Source organism: Phyllostomus hastatus, unplaced genomic scaffold (assembly GCF_019186645.2).
Source record: "Phyllostomus hastatus isolate PE091 unplaced genomic scaffold, TTU_PhHast_1.1 phas_contig_17, whole genome shotgun sequence".
NCBI lineage: Eukaryota > Metazoa > Chordata > Mammalia > Chiroptera > Phyllostomidae > Phyllostomus > Phyllostomus hastatus.
In genome coordinates this window covers 29266228-29277823 of record NW_025333664.1, presented here as the reverse complement: position 1 = coordinate 29277823, position 11596 = coordinate 29266228, and positions in this window count along the sequence as shown.

Sequence of the window (11596 nt, the reverse complement as noted above, 5' to 3'; positions counted from 1 at the left end):
TTAAGAAGCACAAATTGGTAGGTACAAAATAGGGGGATGTTAAGAACAGTATAGGAAATGGAGAAGCCAAAGTACTTATATTCATGACACATGGACATGAACTAAGCAGGGAGGAATGCTGGAGGGAATGGGGGTACTGGGTAGAGGGGTTCAAAGGGGGAAAATTGAGACATTGTAATAGCATAATCAATAAAATATATATTTTTAAAAAACCATAGGTCATACACAAATGGATAAGGGTGGCATGTTCCAGTAGAACTTTACAGATGCTGAAATTTTTAATTTTATGCCATTTTATAAATCAATAAAGTTTACTTTTTTTCTTTACTGCTCAGAAATATGAAACTATTCATTGCTCATGGGCCATACAAAACACGTAGCTTGTCAGATGTTGCCAATGGGCCATATTTTGCTGATTCCTAGGTTAGACTTTTAAAGGTCTTATTTGGAGTTTATTATGCTGCCAAACTCCTTTTTCATTGGTATTATTCAAATAAAATCTGATTAATGTTAAGAATGTGTTAGATTTATAGTTCTGATGTATTATTGACAAATAAGTCCTTCTAGGGCATGGGTAACATCCCTTTATACTTTCCCCTTGCACCACATGTGGTGGTATACATAGATTAATTACTAGTACCACCAAAGGCAAAAAGCTTAGTATTTGTTCTTTACTCTGTGCTATATGTTGCACTGTGGGACTTACTTGATCATTTCCTCATTTGAAAAAGAAATGATAAAACCCACACTGATAGGTTGCCATGACAATTAAACGACATTGTGTCCATAGAATGCTTTGTTCATTGTAATTGTAAGATGCCAAGGTGGTATTGTGACCATGGTGTTTAGGTACAGGATATGATGATCTCTGGTTTGTAGAGAAGAAAAATTTGGACACTGGGGCATAATGGGTTCTATTCTTTAATTTTTGGCTGGGTGGCTCTGTGACCTTGGACTTACCAGTTCCTACATCTGTATAATGGTGATAATGTTCTCAACTTGTCTGTAACATGGGGATAAAATAAGGGAGATTTTAACATGGTATCAAAATGTAAAATTTCTGAGGGTCTATGCTAGGAGGGTGTGTGTGTGTGTTTGTGTGTGTGTACACAAGTGTGGTTTGGCAGGAATCTAAGATGACCTACAATATTCATGCCCCCTTGTGTACATACCCTCTGTGACTTCTGTCTCTTAAATGTGGGCAGGACTGAGACTAATATAAATTTCCCTCCACGGATTAAGTTATATTAGCTTACAAAGTAGAAGAAATTTTGCACATATAGGTAGGGTAAGAAATCAGTTGACTATGAGTTAATCAAAATGAAAATTATCCTGGTGAGCCTGACCTACTCAAGTGATCCCCAAAAGTGAGGGCCTTTTCTGAAAAAATGGAATAAAAAAGGGAGATTCTGCTACTGGCCTTGAAAAAGTCAGCTGCCACATTGTGAAGAGGGCCTATAGATGTGGCCGTGGTAGAGAGCTGCATCTAGGAGGTAAGAACTATTGCTGACCAACAGACAGCAAGAAAGTGGGACCCAAGTCCTACCTACAACTGCAAGAAACTGAATTCTGAAAACAACCACTTGAATCTCTAAGGGGTTCTGAGTCACAGATGAAAATGCAGCCCAGCTGAGATGTGATTTCAGCCTGGTGAGGCTCTGAGCAGTGAATCCAATCACTCTGCCTGGACTTCTGATCAATAGAACCATGAGATAATAAATGGGTTTACACAAAGTTTGTGGTAATTTGTTTTGTAGCAACAGAAGACAAAAATAATATGAACTTATTGTTTAAATGAGGTGACAAAAGGAAGCATGTAAAATTCAGAGTGAAAAATAAAAGACAGACTAGAATTCATTGCTAACTGATATGGTCTGGGTCATAAGTCCCATGTTCCATTCTGAAAAGGGCAGAATGAGAGAGGGGATGGATGGATGGGAGCTTCCTGGATGAAATGTTCTAGAGGTCTGCCTTCTCTACATGGAAGGAAGAAGGGAAGGAGTGCTCTTGGAGAAGGTGGGACTGGAGCATGGGAACTTTGTGCTTCCATAAATTTGAAGTCACAAAGACAAAGAAAGGAGAATGTTTCCAGACTTAGGCAATGGTTGACTGTGTCAAATGCAGTTGCGAGCTTCACATCAGCACATAGAAGTGACCGATGGATTTGGCTAGGGGAAGGTTACCCATATCTTGAGCAATGTCATTGAACATGATGGGAGTTTTAAAAAATGAGTTTCACATATATGGACAATTGATATTTGACAAGAGTGCCAAGACAAAAATAAATTCAAGATGGATCAAGGACTTAATCTGAGAACTAAAACTATAAAACTCTTAGAAGAACCCAGGTATAAATCACAGTGACCTTGGATTAAGCAATGGTTTCTCGGATATGACACCAAAAGCACAGGCAACAAAAGAAAAACCAGATAAATTGGAATTCATCAAAATGAAAAACTTTTGTGATTCAAAGGACACCATCAAAAAAGTGAAAAGATGAGTCACAAACTGCGAATCATATATCTGATAAGGAACTCATATTTAAAATGTATGAAGAAGTCGGAGGAGGGAAGATGGCGGCTTTACTCTAGGCAGCATTTTTCTCGGTTTCTGTGAAGAGGAGGGAAACTCACGGATCGGTGGAGAGGCAGAGCAAGTGGGCTGGGTTGCCGAATCACTTTTCAAAGCAGGACATCCGAAATTATTGCACTCACTGGAAAACCAGATGGTAAGGAGTCTGATACAGGACAAAAGGGGCACAGGGATCAGCACGGGGTCTGGGGGTGCGCAGACCCCAGGCCCGCCCAGTGCTCCAGGCTCTGCCCTAGGGCTCCCGGGAGAGGGAAGCCGCTGCTCCCTCCCTCCCCCGAATACGGGGGTGAGCAACTCCAGGGGAGAACGGGTTGCTAGAAGGAACAGATTGGCCAGTTGGACTGAGAAAAAAATCGCCCAGGGAATATGAACATCCGCCCAGAGACCGGAGAGAAGTGAGAGCCTCTAGCCGACAGGACCAGGGGCATCTCTAGCCCGGTGGAAGTGTAGATCGGTGGAGAGTATGAGACGGCCGTGCTTGGCTAGCGCCCCATAGGGAGGCCGGAATCGCGCGCTGCAATCCTGGAATCTTGCACTGCGATCCCGGGAGGGACGTGGTGCTGGGTGCATTCCTGCAGTGGTGGCTCAGAGATTTCCAGCCAGCCCGACCGGGAGAGCCAGGAAAGGCGCCAACACCTGGTCAGAGTGCGGTTCGGCTGGGAACACGGAGCTGGAAATGGCTGGGCTCGCGTACCATCATCGGGAAGACTGACTCTTGTGGCACCAGTGTGTTCGGGAGTGCCCAGGGTACCTGACAGACTTGCTGAGATCTTGCTGGGAGAGAGAGAAGTATTTTAAAGGCCCCTCAGCCAGCTGAAGCCAGCAAGATCAGAAAAACTGGTCTGGCCAGTTAGAAACCAACAAGAGATTTTTTGTTTTGTTTTGTTTGTTTTTGGCTTGGTTTTGTTTGGTTTCTCTGGCTGTTGTTGGTTGATTGATTTTATCTTGTGTTTTATGTGACTTTTTTTTCAATTCCTATTATTTTTATCTCGCAATCCCTTATGTTTCTCTTCCATTCAACCTAATATTATTCTTTCCACTCTCCTGCACTACATCTTCTGCTTTTCTTTCCTTTTTTTTTAATCTTGCAAGTTACTGTAAATTTGTATTATCTTTTTCTCACTTTTCCGACATTTTTTATTTTAATAATATTTTGGTATTCTTTTTCTTTCTGTATATTCTTCTTTGCTTGGCTGGTTATACTGTCATTTGATAGGTTCCCCCTGGTATCTCAGTCACAAGGTGTTGATAAGTTACTATCTGTGTTCCATTAATACACCTCTCAAGGTTCTATACTCTTTATTCTTGTTATCTAGACCACATCAATTCTGCCACAAGACTGTCACTTTACTATTATTGCTAGTAAGACCTAGTCTATACAATTGTAAATGCTTCTCAATACCCCTACCTGATCTCAGCCCACTTTGCAATTTTCTGAACTATACTATTGTGGGGGTTGTCTCTATTCTTTTACTCACTACTCCTATATACTAATCTTTAGTCCAACCCTACCTTAGAAGCTGACCTCCCACAGCCTCACAGCTTTCTAGATCCAACTACCAATCCTCTCGGCCCCAGTAAGAGTCTTACCTTCTTTCCATCCTTTCTAAAACATGGATAGTGGGGTGGAGGATCACAGTTAACACTATAAGGAGCCAAAGGATAACCCATTTCTTCTCTACTGGCTGCTAAAGTAAATATCATAGTATACTGTCTTGCTGTTTTAAACCATTTTGCCTTACTCCTCCAACTGATCCCAAAAAAGAGTAGGGGGAAGCTGTGAACACCAGGATACACGAAGGAGATTGCACCACTGAAACACACAAATATTCTACCACAGAAGTTCACACCATAACTACAGGGAATCAGAACAGTTCAAATTAACAAACAAGAAGAAAAAAGAAGAAACCCACGAACAATGAGAAAACAAAGAAACAACCCCCCAACTGAAGGGAAACGAGGAAGCCTCAGGAAAAATGCTAAACGAAATAGAGGCAACTCAACTCTCAGACAGTGCGTTCAAAACAATGACTACCAGGAAGTTCAATGAACTCACAATGAGCTTTCAGAAATTAGAGGGAAACTACATCAATCTCACTGCAAACTATATAAACATGAAAAAGGAAATAGAAACTCTCAACAAAGGTCAAGAGGAAATGAAGAATACAATTTCTGAACTGAAGAACACAGTAGAAGGAATGAAAAGCAGGATTGATGAAACAGAAGATCAGATTAGCGAGCTGGAGGACAAAGTAGAAAACAGCATCCAGAAAGAGCAAGAAAAGGAAAAGAGGCTGAGAAAGAATGAAGAGGGATTAAGAGAAATGCAAGACAATATGAAACGTAATAATATCTGTATAATAGGGATACCAGAAGGAGAAGAAGAAGAGCAAGGGATCGAAAACCTAGTTGAACAAGTAATGAAGGAGAACTTCCCTAATTTGATGAGAGAAAAAGTTACACAAATCCAGGAAACACAGAGAGTCCCAATCAAGAGGAACCCAAAGAGACCCACCCCAAGGCACATCATAATTAAAATGACAAAATTTCAAGACAAAGAGAGAATCTTAAAGGCAGCAAGGGAGAAAAAAGGAAGTAACATACAAGGGAGCCCCAATAAGGTGAACAGCTGACTTCTCAATGGAAACACTTCAAGCCAGAAGAGAATGGCAAGAAATACTCCAGGTAATGAGAACCAGAGGTCTGCAACCAAGGCTACTATATCCAGCAAGCCTCTCGATCAAGATAGAAGGCCAAATAAGAAGCTTCCCAGACAAAAGAAGTCTAAAAGAATACACCTTGACCAAACCAGCTTTGCAAGAGATGCTAAAGGGACTGCTTTAAGGAGGAGAGAAGAAAGAGAGAGAGAGAGAGGAACACACGTACATAAAAGACAATGAATAAGTACCTATCAATAATAACCTTAAACGTAAATGGATTAAATGCTCCAATCAAAAGACATAGAATAGCTGATTGGATAAGAAAAAATGACCCACATATCTGCTGTCTATAAGAGACCCACCTCAGGATAAAAGACCTACACAGGCTGAAAGTGAAGGGCTGGAAACAAATCTTCCAAGCAAATGGACAGGAAAAAAAAGCCGGGGTAGCAATACTCATATCAGACAAAATAGACTACCAAAAAAGGTCCATAAAGAGAGACCCAGAAGGTCACTTCATAATACTCAAGGGAAGAATCCATCAAGAAGACATAAATATTGTAAATATATATGCACCCAACATAGGAGCACCCGAAATACATAAAGAAAATCTTAGAGGACTTCAAGAAAGATATGGACAGCAACACAATTATAGTGGGAGATTTTAACACCCCACTATCAAAAATGGACAGATCTTCTAAACAAAATATGAACAAAGATATTGTGGCATTGAACAATACCCTTAAGGAAATGGAATTTACTGATATATACAGAGTTCTCCATCCAAAAGAAGCTAAATATACATTCTTTTCAAATGTACACGGAACATTGTCAAAGATAGACCACATGATAGGGCACAAAACAAGCCTCAAGAATTTCAAGAAAATTGAAATCATACCAAGCATTTTCTCAGACCACAAGAGACTGAAGCTAGAAACCAACCCGAAGGAAAAAACCCAAAAACACTCAAAATCATGGAGATTAAATAGCATGTTATTAAACAATGAATGGGTCAAGAATGATATTAGGGAAGAAATCAAAAGGTTTTTGGAAACAAATGAAAACAAACTCACAACAACCCAAAACTTATAGGACACAGCCAAGGCAGTCCTGAGAGGGAAGTTCATAGCAATACAGGCCCACCTAAAAAGGTTAGAAACATTCCAAACAAACAACCTAACCCTACATCTACAAGAACTCGAGGAACAACAACAAAGGCAGCCCAGAGCAAGCAGAAAAAAGGAAATAACCAAGATCAGAGCAGAAGTAAATGACATAGAGACTAAAAGCACAATTCTAAGGATCAATGAATCCAAGAGCTGCTTCTTTGAAAAGATAAACAAAATCGACAAGCCTTTAAGCAGACTCATCAAGAAAAAAAGAGAGAAGACCCAAATGAACACAATCAGAAATGAAAGAGGAGAGATTACAACAGATACCACAGAAATACAAAGGATTGTAAGAAATTACTACAAAGAGCCGTATGCCAACAAATTTGAAAACCTAGATGAAATGGACAACTTTCTAGAAAAATATAATCTTCCAAAACTCAATGAAAAAGAAGCAGAAAATCTGAACAGACCAATAACAACAAAAGAAATTGAAGCAGTAATCAAATAACTCCCAACACACAAAAGCCCGGGACCAGATGGTTTCACAGGAGAATTCTACAAAGCATTTAAGGAAGAGCTAACCCCTATCCTTCACAGACTATTCCAAAAAATCCAAAAAGATGGGAGTCTCCCAAACTCTTTTTATGAGGCCAACATCATCCTAATTCCAAAACCAAATAAAGACACAACAAAGAAAGAAAACTTCAGGCCAATATCACTGATGAACATTGACGCTAAAACCCTCAACAAAATACTGGCAAACCGCATCCAACAATACATTAAAAAGATTATACACCATGACCAAGTGGAATTCATTCCAGGGATGCAAGGATGGTTCAATATTCGCAAGTCAGTAAATGTAATACATCACATAAACAAAAGCAAAGACAAAAACCACATGATCATATCAATTGATGCAGAAAAAAGCATTTGATAAGGTACAGCACCCATTCATGATAAAAACACTCGGCAAAGTGGGAATAGAGGGAGCATTCCTCAACATAATAAAGGCCATATATGAGAGACCTTCAGCCAACATCATTCTCAATGGGCAAAAAATTAAAACCTTTTCCATTAAGATCAGGAACAAGACAAGGCTGTCCACTTTCACCACTTCTATTCAATATAGTACTGGAAGTTTTAGCCACAGCAATCAGACAAGAAAAAAGAAATAAAAGGCATTCAAATCGGAAAGGAGGAAACAAAACTGTCACTGTTTGCAGATGACATGATAGTATACATAGAAAATCCTATAGACTCTACCAAAAAAACTGCTTGACCTAATAAATGAATTTGGCAAAACAGAGGGGATACAAAGTCAATATCCAGAAATCAAAGGCATTTCTGTACACCAACAATGAAACAGCAGAAGCAGAGATCAAGGAAAAAAATCCCATTTGAAATAGCAAAAAGAAAAAATAAAATATCTAGGAATAAACCTAACCAAAGAGGTAAAAGACCTGTATTCAGAAAACTACACAACACTGAAGAAAGAAATCAAGGAAGACACAAACAAATGGAAACATATACCGTGTTCATGGATTGGAAGAATTAATATCATCAAAATGTCCATACTGCCCAAAGCAATTTACACATTCAATGCAATTCCTATTAAAGTACCAATGGCATATTTCACAGACATAGAACAAACACTTCAAAAATTTATATGGAATCATAAACGACCCTGAATAGCTGCTGCAATTTTGAGAAAGAAGAGTAAAGTAGGAGGGATCACAATACCTGACACTAAACTATACTACAAGGCCACTGTAATCAAAACAGCCTGGTACTGGCATAAAAACAGGCACATAGACCAATGGAACAAAACAGAGAGCCCAGAAATAAGCCCAAGTCTCTATGGTCAATTAATATTTGACAAAGGAGGCAGTAACATAAAATGGAATAAAAATAGCCTCTTCAACAAATGGTGTTGGGAGAACTGGACAGCCACGTGCAAAAAAATGAAACTTGAGCACCAACTTACACCATATACAAAAATAAATTCAAGGTGGATAAAAGACTTAAATATAAAACATGACACCATTAAAGTCCTAGAGGAGAATGTAGGTAGGAAAATCTCAGATATTTCACGAAGAAACTTTTTTACTGACGTGTCCCCTAGAGCAAGGGACATAAAGGAAAGAATAAACAAATGGGATCTTATCAAAATTAAAAGCTTCTGCACAGCTAAAGAAAACAGTATCAAAATTAAAAGAGAACCAACTGTATGGGAAAACATATTTGCAATGACACTTCAGACAAGGGTTTAATCTCCAAAATATATAGAGAACTTACACGACTGCACTCTAAGAAGACAAGGAATCCAATTAAAAAGTGGGCAAAGGACTTGAACAGACACTTCTCCAAGGAGGACATACAGAAAATCCAAAGACACATGAAAGCGATGTTCAATATCGCTAGCTATCAGAGAGATGCAAATTAAAACCACAATGAGATATCACTTCACACCAGACAGAATGGCCATCATAAACAAAGCAACAAACAACAAGTGTTGCAGAGGTTGTGGAGAAAAGGGGACCCTAGTGCACTGCTGGTGGGACTGCAGACTGGTATAACCACTATGGAAAGCAGTATGGAACTTCCTCAGAAAACTAAAAATGGGTCTGCCTTTTGACCCTGCAATTCCACTGCTGGGACTCTACCCTAAGAATACTAAAACACCAATTCAAAAGAACCTATGCATCCCAATGTTCATAGCAGCACAATTTACAATAGCTAGATGCTGGAAGCAACCAAGATGCCCATCAGTAAATGAATGGATCAAAAAACTATGGTACATTTACACAATGGAATTCTATGCAGCAGAAAGAAAGAAGGAGCTCCTACCCTTTGCAACAGCGTGGATGGAACTGGAAAACATTATGCTAAGCGAAACAAGCCAGGCAGTGAAAGACAAATACCATATGACCTCACCTTTAACAGGAACCTAAATAACAAAACAAAGAAACAAGCAAAATATAACCAAATACACTGAAATAGAGGACAGGCTGATGGTGACCGGAGGGGAGAGAAGAGGGAATTTAAGGGGACAGTGGGAAGGGTTCACAGGAACAAACTTAAAGGACACATGGTCATAGACTAAGGGGAGGGTGGTAATGGGAGGGAAGTGGGGAGGGTGGGAGGGGGGGACTGGATTGGGAGTAAAAAGGAGAAAACTGTATTTGAACAATGATAAAAAAATAAAAAATAATAAAAATAATAAAATAAAATGTATGAAGAAGTCTTATTATTCAATAGTAAAAGGACAAATAATCTAATTTTTAAAAAAGCCAAGTTTCTGATAGCTATTTCTCTAAAAAAGGTATACAGATGGCTAATAAATGCAAGAAGTGCTTAATATCATTAGTATCAAAGAAATGCAAGTCAAAACCACAATGAGATACCACTATACACATACTAGAATTGCTATGACGAAAAACATTTTACTACAATTATTAAAATTGCATTTTCATTAAAAATATGTGTATTTCATAGAAATTACTTTATAGTTGTTGCAAATCCCTTTAATGTCCAGCTTCATAGAAATCATCTGAATTCTGATACGTTTTTCTTCATTCAGTCTGCTGGGATGTCATTTTCATTGAAGTGTATGAAGAAACTCTGACTTCCTACAAGATGGACTTCAGACAAGAGGATCTCACAGACTCTGTGAAAGGCTTTTAGGGACCCACTGGTCCAAAAAGGGGTCCTTGGTGCATATTCAGAGAACCAGCTTTATACACCATTCCCATTATACCAGAATTTCCCATGGAGAGAACTACTATTCTGTCCCCATCCTTCAAGATTAGCATGGCCTTTCCTTGATCTGCAGATACATGGAATCATAAGGCAAACACTTTGGTGCACTCCATTGTGCAGATATACCACATTTCATTGATCCATTTCCTTAGTGGTGTGCATTTGAATTGTGTCTAGCTTTTTACTGTTATGAATGGAGAACATATTTTTCTGGTGAACTCCTGTACTCATTTCTCTTGGAGTGGAATTGTTGATAAGATGCGTAGGCAGATGTTTAGTTTAATAAACTTCCAAGCCACAGAAAATATTTTTACTTGTTGAATTTTATTCCAGTATATATTATTTAGCATAAATTTAATAGTTTTATTAATATCTAATATATGTCTCTATATTTTATCTTTTTAAAATATTGCTTTAAAGTCAATGTCACTTCCCAATACTATATATTTCCATTACTAGACTGCTAAATTTAAAAAATCCTGTTTGCTTTATTTTATGTGATTGAACCAAGTGATGTGGTGAAGTAATTCCCCATTTACTCATCCTCCATCTTTCTGGCAACTTTAGTCTAGGACCCAGAACTCAAACAGAACAATCCCCAAACAACTAGTTGGCATCAGCAGCCAAGGTGTCACATGATGCAATTTTGTTGACTCAGGAGACCTAAGAAGGAAAGAAAAGGTTTAAAAATGAGAGAAAAAATTAAGAAGAAGAAAGGGAGAAGTAAAAGAAGAAAGAGGTGTACATATGTGAAATGACAAAGTTGAAAGCATCAGCACTCTAAGTTAGACGAAGTGAACAACAGATCATCAGAATATTGCAAAAGAAAATGAACCTAGACACAGTGAGATGCAAAAGACCAAACATGGAAGCTTAGCACCCTGAGATCATTCAGTGGGAAGCTATGTACCCCTCACATCAGTGATTCCAGTGGCTTTCTAAAAAGTGCAGTCTCTGGAGTTCTGAGATGACAGTTTTATCATCATCATATTCCCAAGGCTTGTCTGTATCAGCTATAGCCACAAAACAGACCATCCTAAAACTCAGTGACTCAAAATCACATCTATTTACTATTTCTCATGAGTTTATAGGTTGACTGGGTGGTCCTACTGGTCTGGGAAAGGTTGGGTGGGTCTCAGATGTATTCACATGCATCGCTGTCAGCTGGTTGGATAAACGAAATGACTCAACTCTCCACAAGTCTCCCCATCCACAGGCAGGTCAGCCCAAGCATTTGTTTTCATGGAGGTGGCAGAGATCCAAGGGAAGAAAAAATATGTGCCTTTGCCTGTGTCCGGTTTGTTGCTATCCCATTGGCCAATGCAAATTACATGGCTAACCCTGAATTAGCACAGAAGGGTGCTCCCAAAGGACATGGACACAGGAAAGCTTAAAATATTGAGACTGGTAATGTAATGCACCTACTACACTGATATGGCCTAAAACTGTAATTACAGGTTATTTTTTTAAAAA